We start from the raw sequence: 16989 nt of genomic DNA on the forward strand, positions 1-16989 counted from the left end.
TTCCAGAATTCAGTTTCAGCACACAGGCTCTGTATTCTAAACCTATATTGCGGAGCTAAAATCTGAAACTTGAACTTCCCCGTTACGACTACCGAAAAGCAAATAAGAGTTGTGACCTGAGCGTTTGAGGTTTTAACCACGCCGAAGGTGCACTCTCTGTCGCTGCTGGTTGAAGGTTTAACTCCCACGACGAAGCTGCATTGGAAGCATTGAACGCCCGAAAAGAAATGATCGATTTTCACCACGGTTCCCCTTTTATAACGTTCAGTTGAAGATATGTGCCTGACTACCTCAAAATCGTCGTCCTTGCGCGAAAAACCCAAGTAAAGAGTTTTCCGCATTGTTTTCAAATTTTGAGAAAACCTAATTTTTGAGTTGTTTGTGGTTATCTCACACTGTTCAAAATATTATCCTAAATTCCTGATCATATTTTTGATGAAATAGTGAAAGAATTGTGTTGCTACCATTAATACAAGTCGAGATATTCACGATTAAGTTCTGCCCATTCTTCCACATAGCTAATTTTGAAAAGGCACCCCATAGTAAAGTACGTCGTATTCACGACAATAAATTGAGCTATCTGGCGGGGGCTGCTTTACCTTCCGCGTTCTTCCGCTTTGCAAGTTGACGCTGACTATTGAAATAGGATATAAGGACTCGGCCTTGTCTAGATAAAAAGTCTGCCACAACATTGTCTTTGCCTTGTTTATAGCGAATGTCCATTTCCAACCCTTGTAGTTTCAGACGTAGACGTGTTAGCATAGGCGAAGTTTCTTTTAAATGCCATATTGAAATCAGCGGTCGATGATCAGTGTATACAATAAATCTCTGATTATAAATAAAATGTTTGAAACGGTTCACTGCCCATACGATGACTAGCAATTCTTTTTCAATCGAATGGTACTTTCTTTCAGCACCTACTAGACCTCTGCTTGCATATGAAATGGGTCTATCGATCGATTTTTCATTAGAGAGCACTGCTCCAATAGCGTACTCACTCGCATCTGTTGTGAACGTATCCTAATAGTTCGGTCGCAATTCGCAATTCCTCAAAAGATTTTTGACACTCTTCTGTTCTACCATTCTTTCGCAAGAGATCGTTCAATGGTTGTGTTCTCTGCTATGTGAGGTATGAATTTCTCATGGAAATTCACTGTTCCTAAGAATGACCGAACAACTTTGACTGTTTTTGGTGCCGCCATCTCTTTTGTTGCTTTTATATTGTCCCCCATATGACGAATTCCTTCTTTGTCAATTACGTGTCCTATACTTAATTCCTGTTTTCGAAATTTGGCACTTACCTGGCTCGACTTTTAGATTATGTCGGCGGAGAGCCTCAAAAACTTTGCGTAAGTTTTCATTGTGTTCTTCGATGGTAACACCGAAAACAATTATATCATCCAGATAGACGATTGCTTTAACTTATTCCATCTTATAAAGTACCGTATTCATTAATCTTTAGAACGTCGACGGACTGTTATGCAGGCCTATAGGCATTCTTGTGAATTCAAAGTGGCCTTTTGGAGTTGAAAACGCTGTCTTGGCTGCATCTTTTAAGTTAATTGGTACTTGGTAAAATCCTGATTTTCAATCCAAGGTAGATAAATATTTACTGTTTCCAAGATTATCTAGAATCTCGTCAATTAGTGGAATTTAAAGCCCATAAGTCAACCACGATTCTGTATTTCTTGATACCAAATTTATCGTCCTTCTTGGGAACACATAAGACTGATGCATTCCACGGACTTTTGCTAGGCCTTATGATACCTTGTTTACACATTTCTTCAATTTATACATTAATATGCCTCTTCGTAGCTTCTGGAAATCTGTATTGTCGTTTATTGATCGGCACATTTGAAGTGGTCTCAATCTCGTGCACTGCCGCCTCGGTGATAGTTAATTTGTCCCCCTTTAGATAGAACACATCGCTATATGATGCCATAATTTTCATTATATCCCTGAAACTCGCTCTTTTCAAATGATTTATGTTTAGTGATTTAAATACGTTATCCGTACGGTCTCGACCACTTATTTGACCGTATCTTTTATTTTCCGTAAGAATTATGTCTCGATTTGTATCTAAATCTAGGAAACATTTATCTTCCTCCTCACACTCTCCGTCTATAAAATCTTTTTCTTCTTCATGAGTAATATTAGTCCCACAACAGAGGAGCATACTATCTGAACGATCGTCCTTTTTGGTATAACTCATAGTTGCTCTGATACGATGCATTAATATTATCATGTTTATTCACTTCATACACCCAAACCTCCGTTTACGAACACTTTTTATACGTTACCTCTTTTTACGTACCTCTTTTTACGAACCAAATCCCAAATAACGTAATCTTTTTTTACGAACCAAATCCCAAATAACGTAAACTTTTTTTACGAACCTACTACGTAAAAAGAGGTTTTGTCATTCATCGAAAGCGATTTCCATGGAAACTACTACAATATGGGTATTTTTGGAACGGGTTTAAAGAGTAGATTCCGGAAAATGATGTTTGAGGTATTTTGGAAATCCAAGATGGCGACTTCCGGTTGATTGTGCGGCAATGCTTTGCCCGAGCGGCGAGAGGGGTAGTGTTTTTCGGAGCACTTATAAACACACAAATACCTTTCTTTTACTTTATTTTTCTTCTAATAATAATTTACAGTGGTTACCCTTTACTGTCTTAACTTGCCTACAGCACCTAATTTGGTGCCTGACCTGATCTCTGCTGCCTACAGCACCTAATTTGGTGCCTGACCTGATCTCTGCGGTAATCACTTCTAACTATTCTTTTCTTAACTACTGCTTTGGCCTGAGTAATGGTATCCAAGTTTGATTACGGTGTTACCCGGTCGCACAAGGAGCATTACTCTTCAGTAAGGTTAAAGAAAAGAGCCCTGCCTAAACCAAAAACCGACCCTTTTATACTCCAACCTATGTAACTACCAAAAACCTATACTGATATATATATATATATATATATATATATATATATATATATATATATATATATATATATATATATATATATATATATATATATATATATCTGGTAGACTAACTACCACCTATAACTATCTACATGAATTCCCTGCGATCGCGTCGCATATGTACATAATCAATTAATTCGATCGGTTTCTTCTGGCTGATGCAATATATTGAAATAGCCAGCCGTGGGCATTACAATGGCTCAACTGGTCTACTGCCTGTACTAGCTAGATAAAGATTTTTATGGAAAAATTAGGGCTGCTACAGTTACAATGTAAGTGAATGTAAGAATTACTTCTGTATAGTTGATGAATATCGATACACTGTCATCATCGTTATCAGTTATTACTATACTGGTCTACTGTCTGTACTAGATAAAGATTTCTTTGGAAAAAATTAGGGCTGCTGCATGCCCCCTTACTTACTGAGCTTGATGCTACCATCAAGTTGATTGCGCGGGTAATAACTTAACCCGTTATGTTAACTAAATGTAAAACCTAAGATTGCCGTTACAAAAGATTAATAATTTTTTTGTTTTTTTGATCCATTTTTTTTTTGTTTGCATATTTATTTGTGTTTTTTTTCTGTTTACATATGCACTTTGTTTCATGTAAATACTTGATGACGTTAGCTTCCCTAACCTTATAATGCCGTAGCGTGTGCTTCCATTCCCGACCCAGTGCCGCCTTGTAGTTGCTTTTGTCTGTACCTTCTCTGTGTAGTGGGGTGATCGAACGGTTGCTAGTCTTGGACTCTGGGTGCCGTGTCATTTCCTCCATGATGGCTCCTTCTTCTCGTCTGGTTCTCATCTCAGTATCCTTCGGTTTGTTGACCATAGTTTAGGAATTAATCGCTGTTTCGTTTGAGTTTTAATTATCATCGAAATTGCTGCATTATTCTGTCCGATGAGTTGAGGCTTCTAGCGCATCTCCAAAAAATGTTACGTCCGGTTTCGTGGTCGCTTTCCCAATGATCATTGAATTCTTTTCCTTTGCTTGTTTATGGCACTCAGTTGAGCTTTGACGATACCCACTGAATGAAACACGGGGTAGTACCTTGTATTGTTGTGGCACCCCCGCTCAGATCATTTTCGCCGGTGTCGACTGCGTTTACTTCCTTCTTATCTTATTGCGTGTGAGACACGGGATAGCACTTTGGACTGTTGTGGTGCCCCCGCGCATCGTCTTTAACTGTGTTGACTGCGTTTACTTCCTTCTTGTCTTCTTTCGTGTGAGATACGGGATAGCACTTTGGACTGTTGTGCTGCACCCGCGCATCGTCTTTAATTGTGTTGACTGCGTTTACTTCCTTCTTGTCTTCTTTCGTGTGAGATACGGGATAGCACTTTGGACTGTTGTGCTACACCCGCGCATCGTCTTTAATTGTGTTGACTGCTTTCTACTTCGATTCGTTGCTATGGTCCCCGACACCGAATCTGCACCTCCTTCCGATTTACTGGCTCTTGTGTTCATATTTCCGACATCTTGATGGGTCCACGGTCCCCTTTGTCTTCGACTTGCCACCGCATTCGACCACACCCTCTCGTTCTCTTAGGTAGCTTTGCTATGCTACCGACATCCTTCCTTCTTGCAAGACCGCGATGAATACGTTGGACGCACACGTTGGCCAGGGCTTTTACCTCTTCTAGGACTAATCTCTTAATAAATCCGCATGCGCATAACAATTAATTGTAACTAACACTCAATTGTTATCATTTCATATCATTTCACTAATGCATTACTTCTACTGAGTTTTAACACAAAATCAGATTTCGTAAACTCATGACTAATTATATATATATATATATATATATATATATATATATATATATATATATATATATATATATATATATATATATATATATATATATATATATATATATATATATATATATATATTTCCACACAAATCAAATTTCGTAATTTTAATTTTTTCTTTTTTTTTCGGCAATCGGTATAGTGTTGGCTTCCCCCCCATCCTGTAAAAGTAGATGTTTTCTTAAAAGTGGTGGCATGCGAAGATTGTTGCATTGTTGTTCCTAAATTATTTATTTCTTTATATATATATATATATATATATATATATATATATATATATATATATATATATATATATATATATATATATATATATTTTCCTTTTCCTTTCTCCTCTTTTTTTTTTTAAACAACTTTCTTTACATGCCGAATATTACCTCATTTTTCACCTCGTTTGTATTCGTCTTTCGTCCTTTCTTCTAATGAACACTGCATCTAGATTGATGGTCTGCTTGTGACCGCGACTCCTTCTTCCTGTCGAACGGAGCCTCGGTTTTTTTTTTTCTTTTTGGCTGTTAAATAGACCTAGAAATATACTTGGATTTGTCTGTTAGTTATCTGTCTAATATATATATAGATTTTTGTGGAGCTTGTTTAGACATTCTTCTTCATTCATTCTGGGGCGCGCTTCCCTTGTCCAGTCATTCCTTTATACCTTTTGCTTCAATCATTCTCGCACATATGCTGACAGCCCATAAGGATAAACAAAGAATATTCAGATCACTACGATATTCCGAGTGCTTTTGTTTTTAGTTTTCGGTTTTGAGGGTTGCGTGTCTGGGTTTTCTAGTATATTCGCGTCTTTATTCGATTGACCATCAATTTCGCGTGCATGTGTTTCTGCTGTGACCATTCCTACTACCATTGTTTCCACAGTGTTTCTTTCAGTGTTAGTGATACAAGTGATTCTTGTTTGTGTGGGTCATGTCATTCGATGATCCACTTTTTTCGTTATGCACTATTTTGGTTTTAGTACAACATGAAAACTTTCCTTTGTGGCAGAACGCACATATCGTCGTTACTATACCACATATGATAATTACTGTACTCATCGTAATCCACGGCTGTTCCAGGGGCGCATATATTACATTTTCGAACAGTGTTCGGTGTTCTATTATTCTTTTAACGTCAATACCCAGGTCGAAAAGGCGTTTATTATCAATAAATGTGAAAATCTTATTATCCTTATTTATTACAGGAATAATCTTGTGCTTCCAATTAATCAGGCTTTCCGGTGTGACATCTGTTATATTTTCGAGATATATTGTCTTGTTTCTATTTCGTCCTTGCGAATTTCCTATTTTTACTTCGTCGGTTACCAAGGTCATTCCTTGGTTTAGTTTGATCGCGCCAATTCCAATTATTTCCCTAGTTGTGGTAACATCGTTGTTAATTATGGTTATCTTCTCTTTCGTTGGAGCACTATATATCCATTCATTTGTATGCGCTGATTCGAACCACATTGTGTGATTTAGTTTCATAGTTCTTGCTTCGCATGAGTCTCTTAGGCTTTTATATAATATTTTAGTTATACATTCGTCACTTTCCGCTAGGTTTATCTCGATTTCTTCTAATGAACAAATTTTCATTCCTTGTATCGCGAAACATTTATTATACGTTCCAATGTCTGTTATGAACCCCCATTCTTTATCTTTCTGCTTAATTATTATGTCTTTCTCTAAATGTATAAACGTCACTAGATTACCTTTTAACTCTGGCGTAACGCTGCCTTTGTATGCTTTGTAGGGCGTTTTTTTAATTAGTGGTATTTTTACATTTAAATGTAACATGTGTCGACTGTCTATTTCATGTGATATGTCGAACAACTGGAGCACTTGCGGAGATAAATGTCCATCTCGTGTGCGCAAAAATTCCACTGCTTCTGGTAGTGACTTTTCGTATTGTTTCATCTTCGATAGTAGGTTGTCCAGTTCGATTACCTCGGCAATAATGTCCAGCGTACTAGATTCTTCTATCAAGATTTTTAGAAGCATTTCTTGCTTCCGTTGTGTTATTCTAATCCTATTTTGGATAATTGTCCCCATACTATTTAATTTCGTTTCGGTAAGTAATGCCTCTTTCACAACATCTTTGAAATTAATATGATTCCTAATATCTTGTTTTAAGAATTCGCTTTGGTCGTACATTTCTATTGTTTTTTTATCTATATTGATTAATGACCTATTTACCAGGTCGTATATTGCACTAATACTTCCAGTCTGTTCATAGACGGTTCCTTTTAGCCTTTCCTCATTACCTCGTAGTTTATCCATGTCTATGTCGAGTCTCGACCTGTCATCTGAGTCCATGAGCCCTATTGCACTCCATATGCTTCGTCGCTTCCTCAGAGAATATAACGTTCTTATCAAATCACCTTTTTTTGCAGTTTGTCATTCTCTACACCTAACATTATTTTTATAGCTTAACATGCGCTTTCGTTCAGTGTTTTTGTTAATGTTTCGCATACACTCGTGTATTCTTTGAGTAGATTTCCTATACTGTATCTTTCTGTATCAATCCGCTTTAAGTCTAGACTCACCCTAATATTGAATTTTCCCATGGTAATTTTTGTGTCATCCAGTTCCTCTAATACAAGTTTCGGTAGCGCGCCATTAGGTGGTAATTGTGCCTCGTCATTTTGTTTTTGCTTGGTTTCCGATATGGAATATCCTAGAGCCAGTGTCAATAGTCCAAATATTATAGCACTGATTATAATTTTCTTCATTTTAAATTCACTCGCGGCACAATACCTCCTCTCGAATAGCGTTCCGTATATTTTTTTTTCAAATGTTTTTTTTTTTCACTGTCACCACATGCGGCAATGCTTTGCCCGAGCGGCGAGAGGGGTAGTGTTTTTCGGAGCACTTATAATACCTTTCTTTTACTTTATTTTTCTTCTAATAATAATTTACAGTGGTTACACTTTACTGTCTTAACTTGCCTACAGCACCTAATTTGGTGCCTGACCTGATCTCTGCTGCCTACAGCACCTAATTTGGTGCCTGACCTGATCTCTGCGATAATCACTTCTAACTATTCTTTTCTTAACTACTGCTTTGGCCTGAGTAATGGTATCCAAGTTTGATTACGGTGTTACCCGGTCGCACAAGGAGCATTACTCTTCAGTAAGGTTAAAGAAAAGAGCCCTGCCTAAACCAAAAACCGACCCTTTTATACTCCAACCTATGTAACTACCAAAAACCTATACTGATATATATATATATATATATATATATATATATATATATATATATATATATATATATATATATATATATATATATATATATATATATATATATATATATATATATATATATATATATATATATATATATATATATATATATATATATATATATCTGGTAGACTAACTACCACCTATAACTATCTACATGAATTCCCTGCGATCGCGTCGCATATGTACATAATCAATTAATTCGATCGGTTTCTTCTGGCTGATGCAATATATTGAAATAGCCAGCCGTGGGCATTACAATGGCTCAACTGGTCTACTGCCTGTACTAGCTAGATAAAGATTTTTATGGAAAAATTAGGGCTGCTACAGTTACAATGTAAGTGAATGTAAGAATTACTTCTGTATAGTTGATGAATATCGATACACTGTCATCATCGTTATCAGTTATTACTATACTGGTCTACTGTCTGTACTAGATAAAGATTTCTTTGGAAAAAATTAGGGCTGCTGCAATTGATATTCCTTGGAAACCCTTACAATATGGGTATTTTCGGAACGGAATTGATGAGTAGATGTCGGAAAATGATGTTTGAAGTGGTTTTGAAATCCAAGATGGCGACTTCCGGTTTGTTGATATTCTTTGAAAACCCATACAATATGGGTATTTTCGGAACGGGGTTAATGAGTAGATGTCGGAAAATGATGTTTGAGGTGGTTCTTAAATCCAAGATTTCGACTTCCGGTTTATCGATATTCCTTGAAAACACTTGCAATATGGGTATTTTCGGAACGGAATTGATGAGTAGATGTCGGAAAATGGTGTTTGAATTAGTTTTGAAATTCAAGATGGCGACTTCCGGTTTGTTGATATTTCATGAGAACCCATACAATATAGGTATTTTCGGAACGAAATTGATGAGTAGATGTCAGAAAACGATGTTTGAATTAGTTTTGAAATTCAAAATGGCGACTTCCGGTTTGTTGATGTTCCTCGAAAACCTTTACAATATGGGTATTTTCGGAACGTGGTTAATGAGTAGATATGGAAAACGATATTTAAGGTTGTTCTTAAATCCAAGATGGCGACTTCCGGTTGATTGATACTCTTCGAAAACGCTTCCAATATGGGTATTTTCGGAACGGAATTGATGAGTAGATGTCGGAAAACGATGTTTGAGGTAGTTTTGAAATTCAAGATGGCGACTTCCGGTTTGTTGATATTCCTCGAAAACCCTTACAATATGGGTATTTTCGGAACGTGGTTAATGAGTAGATATGGAAAACGATATTTAAGGTTGTTCTTAAATCCAACATGGCGAGTTCCGGTTGATTGATATTCTTCGAAAACCCTTACAATATGGGTATTTTCGGAACGGGGTTAATTAGTAGATGTCGGAAAACGATATTTGAGGTGGTTCTTAATTCTAAGATGGCGACTTCCGGTTGATTGATATTCCTTGAAAACCATTGCAAAATGGGTATCTTCGGAACGGAATTGATGAGTAGATGTCGGAAAATGATGTTTGAAGTGGTTCTGATATCCAAGATGGCGACTTCTGGTTTGTTGATATTCCTTGAAAACTCTTGCAAAATGGGTATTTTCGGAACGGAATTGATGAGTAGATGTCAGAAAACGATGTTTGAGGTAGTTTTGAAATCCAAGATTGCGACTTCCGGTTGATTGATATTCCTTGAAAACCCTTGCAAAATGGGTATTTTCGGAACGGAATTGATGAGTAGATGTCAGAAAACGATGTTTGAGGTAGTTTTGAAATTGAAGATGGCGACTTCCGGTTTGTTGATATTACTTGAAAACCCTTACAATATGGATATTTTTGGAACGGTATAATGATTTAAAGGAATACCAATTTAAAAAAATGGCAAACATTTTCAAAAGATACTAATAAACCGGAAGTCACTGTTTCGCATTTCAAAACCACCTCAAATATAATTTTCCGACGTCTGCTTTTAAATCTCTTTCCGAAAGTACCCATATTGTGAGGGGTTTCAAAGAATATCAACAAATCGAAAGTCGCCATCATGGATTTCAGAACCACTTCAAACATTGTTTTCCGACATCTACTCATCAATCCCGTTCCGAAAATATCCATATTGTAAGGGTTTTCAAGGAATATCAACAAACCAAAAACAGTCATCTTGAATTTCAAAACTACCTCAAACATCGTTTTCTGACATCTACTCATCAATCCCGTTTCGAAAATACCCATATTGTAAGGGTTTTCAAGAAATATTAAGAAACCGGAAGTCGCCATCTTGGATTTCAGAACTATCTCGAACATCGTTTTCTGATATCTACTCATTAATCCCGCCCCGAAAATACCCATATTGTAAGGTTTTTCAAGGAATATCAACAAACCGGAAGTCGCCATCTTGATTTTCAAAACTACCTCAAACATCGTTTTCTGACATCTACTCATCAATCCCGTTCCGAAAATACCCATATTGTTAGGGTTTTCAAGGAATATCAACAAACCGGAAGTCGCCATCTTGAATGTCAAAACTACCTCAAACATCGTTTTCTGACATCTATTCATCAATTCCGTTCCGAAAATGCCCATATTGTAAGGGTTTTCAAGGAATATTAACAAACCGGAAGTCGCCATCTTGGATTTCAGAACCACTTCGAACATCATTTTCCGACATCTACTCATCAATTCCGTTCCGAAGATACCCATATTGTTAGGGGTTTTAGGCAATCTCAATAAACCGGAAGCCGCCATCTTGGATTATGAAACGAGCCCAAACATCATTCTCTGCACTTACTCTTCACATCCGTTCCGAAAATAAACATATGATGCGCGGTTTCCACAATAATCACACAAAACTTTTTTTACGAAGTAAATTCCAAATAACGTAAACTTTTTTACGAACCAAATCCCAAATAACGTAAACTTTTTTTACGAACCAAATCCCAAATAACGTAAACTTTTTTTACGAACTACCTCTTTTTACGAACCCCCGTTTAGTTCGTAAATGGAGGTTTCGGTGTATTTATTATGCTTTACTAAACTGCCCTCCAAGACTTCAGCATTAATGATAATTACTTCATTTTTGCCACTCTTTGCATCAGTTTTAATATGTTTTTCGGTTGTCCTATTTCTACTTGGAGATTTTTTCATTTCCAAATTATTGTTTGCTTTAGTTGCACTGTTTGAAGACATCTTCGGCTTCTCATTATTATCATTTACTTCATTATTCCTTTCATTATTTATTTTCTATTTCAATGTTGCACCCATTCTTATCTGCAGCAAGCATCCCATAATGCTCAGTTGCGTGTACCTTTTCTTTTCCTGTTACTGGTATATTTGCTACCTTAATGTGCTCGTTTGGTACACTTAGGCATATGTACTCGAAATTCTGAGTGAAATAAATTGTGTATATCTTCAAATACTCTGCTCTAATGATTCCTGGAACACACAAATCTTATACTATAGAAAATATAACTCTGTAATGAGTTTTTCCAATCATCAACGTGACTTTTACTGACTCAATAGTCTGTGATTGAGTTCCATCACAGCCTGCAATGTATAAATTATCTTTATAGTTTACTTTTTCTTTTTCTTATTTTCGCGACAGTATCCCATCTCATTACGTTATAAAATGCTCCAGTATCGGGCAAATATTTAGTTTTTTCGTTAGGTGTTTTTGCTGCAGCAACTTTTACAAATAATTGATTGTTTTTAGCACACTCAATTTTTAGCATTCCGTGAAGCGGCAAACCTTCTTGCCATTGCCTCGTGAAGGTTAATCTATATTGCAATAATATTCGTTGCGTAAGCTTCGGTTGTGTTTATGAGAATTTTCGATTTGCTCCCCTGGATAACATTTATATTTATTGTTTGTCCAGGGTTTTGGTTTATCAATTGCATGGTAGGATAGCAGCCGATTTTCAATATTTGATAATAAATAGATGAACTCCGCCTCCTCTTTTAGGAATCTTATTAATTCTTGAAACTTAAGCTGCCTATGAATTTTGGCTAAATGTTTTAAGCTATCATTCGTTAATCCTGCTATAAAATGAATCGTTAATCCTCTTTCTGTTAAGGATTTCTGTACTTTTTCTTGGCCTTGATTCCCTTGCTGAGTGTCAATATATTCCATTAGTCGTAGCGCTCTTTCAGCGTATGTACTCTTCAAAAAGTTCTCCATATTGTTGTTCGAGTATTTCGATCCTCATAAAAATCTCTTCTACTGTGATTTTCAAACCGAATACGTCTCTTAAATTCCTGAACATATCCTTTACTGTGTCGGCTCTGATTCTATTAATAAAGGTTGCCGCTTTACCTTTTAATTTCATTAGTACTACATTAAGTAGTGGTCTTTCGCTTTCTCCTTCCGGTATATCATCTGCAAAATATTGTATCTATACCAAAAACGTCTCAAGTTCGTCAGCGAATACACTGTATCGCCTCTTGCTTAGGAAACTATATTCTCTGTTTACACCCTGCATTTTGTCTTCTTTATCTTTGTTATTTCCGCTTTCGCTACTACTGTTTCTTTGCTCGTGTTGCAATTTCTTACTCCCATCACCTGACTGAGTTCTCCGCCGTTCTATTAGCGCCTCTTTCCTGCTAATTTCCTCAGGTATGCTTCCTCTGCGTGTTGCTTGGCGGTCTGGATTTGGGTCTATTACGATTGAACCGCCCAATATCTTTATCGAGGAGTTATACTTCTCCTATATCCTACTATATCGATCTGTTAAATTGTTCCAATCATCAATTGTTAAGCGAAATTCGAAACGCTCCACTAGATTGGTATATACCTCGAAGGCTTCTTTCAGCGCTTGAGTTTTTCCTAACACGCCTTGTAATGATCTCGGTCGTGTTTTGTTTTTGTACACATTATCGTGTTCTCTTTTCATGTACTCTTCGATTTCGCTCAGTTTGTCCATTTGCGAGGACACCTCTAAATTTCTCACGAGTCCTCGCTATAGACCCACATTTTCTTCATCAAAATTCCCAAACAGAAAAAAAAACAAACAAAACACACACACACACACACATGGCGAAAAGTGTAGTGGTTCTTTATACTTGTTTACTTCATCTGAATCAAATAGCTTTCTTAATAACTATAATAATAATTAAATCCAGTCGCGCAATCAGTATACTGTCATATATACGTCCGAGAGAAAAGAATAGCGAGAAAACATAGGTTAGATAAGGCAGATACAGGCTCGATGGAGCCGTTTGATTTCTGTTGCGGTGTGCTTGCAACTTGTGTTAGTGCCGATACGTTACGTGTACTTTCCCTTACAAAATTGCGAACTGTTGTCCGAAACCCCAATATATGAGTGCGATCCACTTTTATTAGTACCACTGTACCAATGCTCTTGATTTCACTGCAAGATCATATCTAGACAAAAATAATTCTGCTATAATGGTTGACGGCATATGCTGCAACAAAACATCATACCATACTCGTGGTTTACCGTTATTGTTTACCGTACGCGACTCAAAGTCAATGTCGGCTTATTATTATTATTGTCTTGTACCGCTTCTTTTCTCCTTTCTCTGTTCTTATTTCGGTTGCCAGACTTTTAGTCGCAAACATGGCCGCGATTGTTTTGGTGTGTCGCCTAGCAACGCATTATTCCGTAGACTTCGTCCATACGGGTTGGTTCACCACCACCTATATACTTTGTGGCATGCACTCCTGGTGACTAACTCGCTGACTTGCTTCGTTATGTCAGTCCAAGTACGGCTACCTTTGCTTATTCGCAAAATGATGCGCCAAATTACCGATTTCTTCGCTCATACGCGTGAGGTTCGGTTGGTCATGTTGACCTTATAAACATTACACCAGTGCTAACTGTTCAGCTGGTCGTGGTTTTCTTGTCTCTTCAAAGAAGGCGACAACAAAAAGGAAAAAAAAACTTTTTAGACCTTCATGCCAGTATGGCCACTTTTGTAAATATTATCGCGGTTTTTTTTCTCTTTAAGACATGTGCCCCTAGTACATGTGCTCTGTATTGACCGTGGTCAAAACGTAAACAAATCAAATGTAAACGTAATCTATACTTCCGCAGTTTTCAAGGAAACTTGAAACTCGGTCGGGCTCATACCAGCTCCGATCTGCTACCGTATTGACAAACAACAACACACTGACGGAATCAATTTCATTCCGTTATCGAGCTACTTTGTCTCATGCTTGAATGGAAAAACAAGAAAAAGGAAAATGTACGTAGACTCACCATACTAATACTGTTCCATCAAACATCCTCAATTTCGAAATCCTCGCCCATACTCCTGGCGTATCCTTGCCGTTATCGCGCGTACCGCTGTCACCACTTACAATCGTTTTCCGGCCCCGAGCGGCGGCGGGAGGAAAAAGCGAGGGGGTGTTTCTTTCAGTTCTATACGGAAAATCATAACTCTCTTTGTCAATAAACCGATTTTTTTGCATTTCTTCACTTCTATTTGGCTACACTGTTGAATGATACTTTAGATCAATTTAATACCGGAACTTTTACAATTTTCGTTCAGTTTTTACCTTAATTTATTTATAGCAGAAGTTAATTGATTGACTGTTTTTCTTCTGGTGAGATGAACTTTTCGTTTCGAGTGAGATGCACCTTTCGTTTCTGGTGAGATGCACTTTGCATTTCTGTTGAGATGCACTTTGTCACTATGTCAATGGTAGTGACCGGTGCCCGTGAAAAGATATTTTTGTTGTTGCTCGTCGCGTTTACGCTGACGTGAAGGCTTGCCTGAAAGGTGACGAGTTTTTCTATCACGGCTGGGTTGCTATTCTTTCAAGGGGCTGGGGTCCACTAGGAGATTGATAGTACCTATTAGCTCTCTCCGGACAGTACCAGCCTAGATGCCGTGTGGAATCCGGCGGAAAAAAAATGAACCAAGAATAGATCCACTGGGTTCCTGCTTCCATGTGGTTACATTACACCAGTGCTAACTGTTCAGCTGGTCGTGGTTTTCTTGTCTCTTCAAAGAAGGCGACAACAAAAAGGAAAAAAAAACTTCTTAGACCTTCATGCCACTTTTGTAAATATTATCGCGGTTTTTTTCTCTTTAAGACATGTGCCCCTAGTACATGTGCTCTGTTTTGACTGTGGTCAAAACGTAAACAAATCAAATTTAAACGTAATCTATACTTCCGCAGTTTTCAAGGAAACTTGAAACTCGGTCGGGCTCATACCAGCTCCGATCTGCTACCGTACTGACAAACAACAACACACTGACGGAATCAATTTCATTCCGTTATCGAGCTACTTTGTCTCATGCTTGAATGGAAAAACAAGAAAAAGGAAAATGTACGTAGACTCACCATACTAATACTGTTCCATCAAACATCCTCAATTTCGAAATCCTCGCCCATACTCCTGGCGTATCCTTGCCGTTATCGCGCGTACCGCTGTCACCACTTACAAACGTTTTCCGGCCCCGAGCGGCGGCGGGAGAAAAAGCGAGGGGGTGTTTCTTTCAGTTCTATACGGAAAATCATAACTCTCTTTGTCAATAAACCGATTTTTTGCATTTCTTCACTTCTATTTGGCTACACTATTGAATGATACTTTAAATCAATTTAATACCGGAACTTTTACACTTTTCGTTCAGTTTTTACCTTAATTTATTTATAGCAGAAGTTAATTGATTGACTGTTTTTCTTCTGGTGAGATGAACTTTTCGTTTCGAGTGAGATGCACCTTTCGTTTCTGGTGAGATGCACTTTGCATTTCTGTTGAGATGCACTTTGCATTTCTGTTGAGATGCACTTTTCGTTTCTTAATCTACCTATAGCAGAAGTTAATTGATAGACTTGGTTTCTTCTGGTAAAATGAGAACTCACACTCAACAAAACAAAACTACAAGTCTGAAATTCAGAACACTCGCGCGCGATTAAATCAAATTTGCTTGTTTTTGTCAGGTTTCGACCGCTTGTCGTGATTGCCACTTTATTGAACACGCTACTCACGATCGGTTATCGCGTATCACGTTGGCGCTTCGGAACTGACAACACCTCCGATTAATCGATTGAGGCTGACTCACTACTAACGGCTATTTACCGTCAACTATTTGGACCCAACTAACTAACTTGTCTACGGGCCGACGCCGGAGACTAACGGACACTCTGAGACTGACTACCTCCTAACTCTTCCCAACTATGGGTTTTTAAGCTCCTAACATTTACTTTCGGGTAGAGCCCGAAAATTTTAGTACAAGCCGAGCTTGTGATTCTAAGTAGAAAGTTAATCCGACTTTCTCCCGAAGTTCTACCGAAAGCCGAGACCACTGTCACTATGTCAATGGTAGTGACCGGTGCCCGTGAAAAGATATTTTTGTTGTTGCTCGTCGCGTTTACGCTGACGTGAAGGCTTGCCTGAAAGGTGACGAGTTTTTCTATCACGGCTGGGTTGCTATTCCTTCAAGGGGCTGGGGTCCACTAGGAGATTGATAGTACCTATTAGCTCTCTCCGGACAGTACAAGCCTAGATGCCGTGTGGAATCCGGCGGAAAAAAAATGAACCAAGAATAGATCCACTGGGTTCCTACTTCCATGTCGTAAAAGGCGACAATTGCAAGAGTTTCTTTTTCATTTCAGTTATCAGATATTTTCAATGTTTCACTTCTGATTACTCTATTTTACTAAATTATCTCTTCATTCAACCTATCAATTTCCGTCTAGCTGCGGAGAATAGTTTTATTTGGAATGTTTTCTTCTTCCATATTATTGATTGTCTTTCAGGATTATTAATTGAATGATAAAAATCAACTATTTCGCAAATCCGTTGATATTACAAAGTTAATAACAGAGATGACATATATCGGTATATTGAATACATAGTAAGAAAACATTTGATAATATCATTTCAAACAATGAATTATAATTTTTCTCGGCTGCCGGCTGCCCAGATCAACCAATGTAACCAATTAATAATTTTAATAAATATTTAAAATAATAAAAAATACAGAATCAAGACTCGCGTGAAATCTGTTGACCTTTATTTGGTG

The sequence above is a fragment of the Malaya genurostris genome, chromosome 2, assembly GCF_030247185.1.
Source record: "Malaya genurostris strain Urasoe2022 chromosome 2, Malgen_1.1, whole genome shotgun sequence".
NCBI classification, from domain to species: Eukaryota; Metazoa; Arthropoda; class Insecta; order Diptera; family Culicidae; genus Malaya; species Malaya genurostris.